Raw genomic sequence first — 4,607 nt, 5'->3', positions numbered from 1 at the left:
TTATTTTTCTATCTTTTTGTGTGTTTGAAATAGATCATAATTAAAGATTTTAAAAAAATATACGGGGTGGCCATGAAATTTGTGTGCAATTTAAAATGGTGTGCTATTGCACACAAACTTTATGGCCACCCTGTATATCAAATGCGCTTGTTCAATGCTCTTCGGAAACAAGGGCTTAAAAACATTCACGCCCTCTCTCCCATGTCAGAGTAAGACTTTGTGCCTCCAAGCTTCTCACTCACTCATTGAAGACTATTTGTGAGCACCTATTGTGTGCCAGGCCCTGTCCTCAATCTGGGAGGCACAACAGTAAATGGTATGGGTCACTCCAGATACTCTGAGCCAACATGCTGTCCCCTCTGCTGTCCCTCTTCTTTTCCTTATAAATTCAAATCAGAGTGACTTGCTAGATACCAGAGTTAGACTCTTTTTTCTTGTTTGTTTTCGTTTATGTATGTGTGTATGTGTTTATTTATTTATCTATTTATTTTTGAGACAGAGCCTCACTCTATTGCCCAGGCTAGACTTCTGTGGCCTCAACCTAGCTCACAGCAACCTCAAACTCCTGGGCTTGAGCTATCCTCCTGCCTCAGCCTCTCAAGTAGCTGGGGCTATAGGCACCCGCCACAACACCCAGCTGATTTTTCTATTTTGAGTAGAGACAGGTCTCACTCTTGTTCAGGCTGTTCTCTAGCAACTCCTGAGCTCAAGTGACCCTTCCACCTCAGGCCTTGGCCTCCCAGAGTGTTAGGATTACAGGTGTGCGCCTCCATGCCCTGCCTTTGTTTTTCTTTGTAAATGAAGCAGACCTACATTCACATCTTTCACTGATTCTGTGACCAATGACAGGCAGCTTGGCCTCTGGGAGTCTCAGTTTCTCATCTATGAAGTGGAGATGATAGCAGTGTCTCCCAGGGCTGTGTGGGCATGGGAGAAACATGGAGACTCTGAGCACAGCGCCCAGCTCGGAGTGGGTGTGAGGCCCGGGTCCCTCCTTCCTTCTCTGTCCTCTTCCTGGTGGCCCTCCCCAGCAGTGCTCAACCCACGACTGACTTAGGACAGCATTTGTCCCTAGACTTTGCACTATCAGGAACTCCTCTTTTTATTATTTTTCCCATGCTTGGGGAGATTTTGATCCCAAATTGCATGTTTTAAGTCATTATTAATTTATCTCCCATTTTTTATTAATCAAAGACATAGACAGCTGCCCCTCAGAGCTTCTGATCTGTACATCCAGCTGGGAGTGCACGTGGTTGACATAATTCCAGCCAGAGGCAAAGGAACGCAACAGTGTGTGTGGTCTGGGTGCCTGAGGAGGGGTAAATGTAGAGGCACCTCACTCTTTTAAATGCCCATGCGTCATGAAAACTGCCAGCCTTGCCCAGGCAGTGCTGCTTTCGCAGGTAATCACTGGCTGGTGGGCTGGGGGCTGAGCTTTCACTGCTAGGCACCCACACGGGTCCCACACTGGTCCTAGACACTTCATTCCACAGGGCAAGCTCCAAATAGACGCTGTGCACCTGAAAGAGTTTGCATAGTGGCAACTGGCAAAGCAGTCTGCATCCAAGTCCCACCGGCTCAGGGTGTAGACCACCCCATTGTCTTGCCCCTTGCTCTTGATGCTGACAGAGTATAGTAGCTTGTATTGCGGTGGGGTGACAGCCTTGGCTGACCAGATCTCAGAACCATGGCCAGGCTAGGTACAACCAGGCTGTAATCCTAGCACTCTGAGAGGCAGAGGTGGGTGGATCGTTTAAGCTCAGGAGTTTGAGACCAGCCTGAGCAGGAGTGACACCCTGTCTCTCCTAAAAATAGCTGGGCATGGGTGGCGCCTGTGGCTCAAAAGGGTAGGCCACTGGCCCCATATGTCGGAGGTGGCAGGTTCAAACCCAGCCCCAGCTAAAAAAAAAAAAAATAGCTGGGTGTGGTAGCACGTGCCTATAGTCACAGCTACTTGGGAGGCTGAAGCAAGAGGATCTCTTGAGCCCAAGAGTTTGAGCTATGACACCATGACTCTGTCTCAAAAGAAAAAAAAAAACTGTGCCCAGGTGGGCCCACCGTGCTGGATGGTGGGCTGCACACATCAGCTCAGAGGGCATCAGCTGCTCTGCCTGGACATGGGAACTTCACCTCTGCCCTGACTGCCCACGGAGGAACCTGGAAGGAGAAGGGGGAGGTGTGGTAGGGTGTGTTTGCAACAGACATAGCATTTTGGCTGGAAGCCCAGTAAGCTGAGTTGCTGCATAAGATTTGTAACAATGGGATGGAGAATGGAATGCAGATGCTGGAACACAGCATGTGAACTGTGCAGTGCTGCATGTATGGCAGAGGTGACCCTGGCAGTCGGCAGTAAGCACCCTCTAGCCCATGGCCCTAACTCCTCTCCCTCTCTAAAAGTCACGGGCACAAACTTTGTGATGCCAACGGGCTTGGCAGTGGTTCACCTGGAGCTGCAACTGTGCTCTCGGACAATGTTCAATGTTCAATTCCATAAAAATGAAAATGAGTAGACCGATTTGCTGAGGTCTGGCTGTAAAATGCCATTACATTAGGCTAGATTCCCCACTGAGCGAAAGATTCAGGGGCCAGAAGCTTCCAAGGAAGGCGATTCAGGGAAGCATGGTGAGGGAGATGGGGAGGAAAGACGAGAGGGTGTGAGGGGGTGGCCTGGACCTCGGCCCCCCATTGGGACTCTGCAAATAGGCTGCAGAGCACACCTTAGAGACCACACCAAGGGACAAGGGGACAGGAACGTTTACCCACCAATAACCCTACTTCCTTATTGGATGAGGACAGGAACTCCTTCCTGGGTAGGCTGAGTGCCTGGCAGCCAGAGAAGCCCCGAGGCAGAGAGACACAGGAAACCATCAGTGTACACGCCAAGTTCCCACAGGTAGCTCCAGTGGGCAGGGTGATATGGGTGGCCCATCAGCAGGGTCTACCATGTCATCTCACTTCATTCTCACACTCAAGCTACTTAGGGATCAGCAGTTTCCCCATTTTATAGACAAAGAAATGGATTCCCGAGTAGCTAGGCAGGGGGTTGGGGCCACCCCCACCACCCCACTGTATGTGATGCCTGGACTAGTGTTGAACTAGTGTATGCCTAAGGAATGAATGAGCTGGTGGAGGCCACGTGACTGTGGGTTAGTGATCACTGTTCTGGAAAATGCTTTGCAAAGCAAAGGAGCTTGGCACCTGGCCCCCAGGGGAGTCTCAATAAGTGCTAATTCCCTTCCTCTGTCCCCCTCTAAGGGGAACAGGGATCTTTTCCAGGAAGGAGACCTTCCTGTTCAGCTCAAGATCCTCTGACCCTCCGGATAAATGGATCTTTTCCTCCAGGGAATCTCCAAAGTATCTCTGCTGGCTCCGTCCAGCTAGCACTGAAGCCTGTCCTGGTTCCCCCATGTTACAGCACAGCCTCCGCCTGCCTCCCATCCGTGCTACTGTGGGAGAAGACCCTTCCTCTCCTTCCCTCTGTCTTCCTCTCATTCTTAGTCTCTCTGAAAGAGCTGCCTACAACCTGCAGTGCCTGCTTCGTCCCCACCGCTACAATCTGTCATCGTCTCCCCCTCTCCACCGCATGTGCTCTTGATAAAGCCCCGAGGTCTAGAGGTCATTTCTCAGCAGATTTTCTTTCTTTCTTTCTTTCTTTTTTTGAGACAGAGTCTCACTTTGTCACACTTGGTAGAATGCTGTGCCATCATAGCTCACAGCAACCTCAAACTCTTGGGCTCAAGTGATCCTCTTGCCTCAACCTCCTGAGTAGCTGGGACTGTAGGTGCCCGCCACTATGCTCAACTTTTTTTTTTTTTTTTTAGAGACGGGGTCTTGCTCTGGTTCATGCTGGTCTCTAACTCCTGAGCTCAAGCAATCCACCAGCCTTGGCCTCCCAGAGTGCTAGTATTACAGGCATGAGCCAGCCTTGATTTTTTTTTTGTTTAAACCGAGTTTCTGTTGCTTAGGCTACAGGGCTGTGGCCTCAGCCTATCTCACAGCAACCTCAAACTCCTGGGTTTAAGCAATCCTCCTGCCTCAGCCTCTCAAGTAGCTGGGACTACAGGTGCCTGCCACAACTCCCAGCTAATTTTTCTATTTTTAGTTTTTTCTGTTTTTAGTAGAGACAGCATCTCGCTCTTGCTTAGGGTGGTCTCAAACTCCTGAGCTCAAGCGATCCACCACCCCAGAGCCTCCCAGAGTGTTAGGATTACAAGTATGAACCACTGTAGGGATCTGGCCCTAGGATTCTGCCTGGCCCTCTCAGCAGAATTTGGGGCTGTTGTCAATTTCCTCCTTTCTGAGCCTCCGCTTCCTCAATGCAATATTAATTCCTTGCCTGATTATTCTGAGGATGAAATAACTCAGTCATTCAGGTATTCGGAAAACATTTCTAAACACCTTCTTGTGTGCAGGTTTTCTCCTGGGTCCTTTAGGACTGTCCCTCAGGAGGTGCCCACAGTCTCCTGGGGACTACAGATGTTCTCATAACAAATGGGAAAAGCCTGGAGCTCTGCTTGGTACACATGGACCCTCAGTGAGTATGGGGTTCTGCCTTTTCTTTCTGCACCCCTGGTCCTCAGTTTCCATAGCCAGGAAATGGGTAAGAA

The sequence above is a fragment of the Otolemur garnettii genome, unplaced genomic scaffold (genome assembly GCF_000181295.1).
Source record: "Otolemur garnettii isolate 467f Iridium unplaced genomic scaffold, OtoGar3 scaffold00066, whole genome shotgun sequence".
NCBI lineage: Eukaryota > Metazoa > Chordata > Mammalia > Primates > Galagidae > Otolemur > Otolemur garnettii.
The sequence above is the reverse complement of the archived record's forward strand: the minus strand, read 5'-3'. Positions refer to the sequence as shown.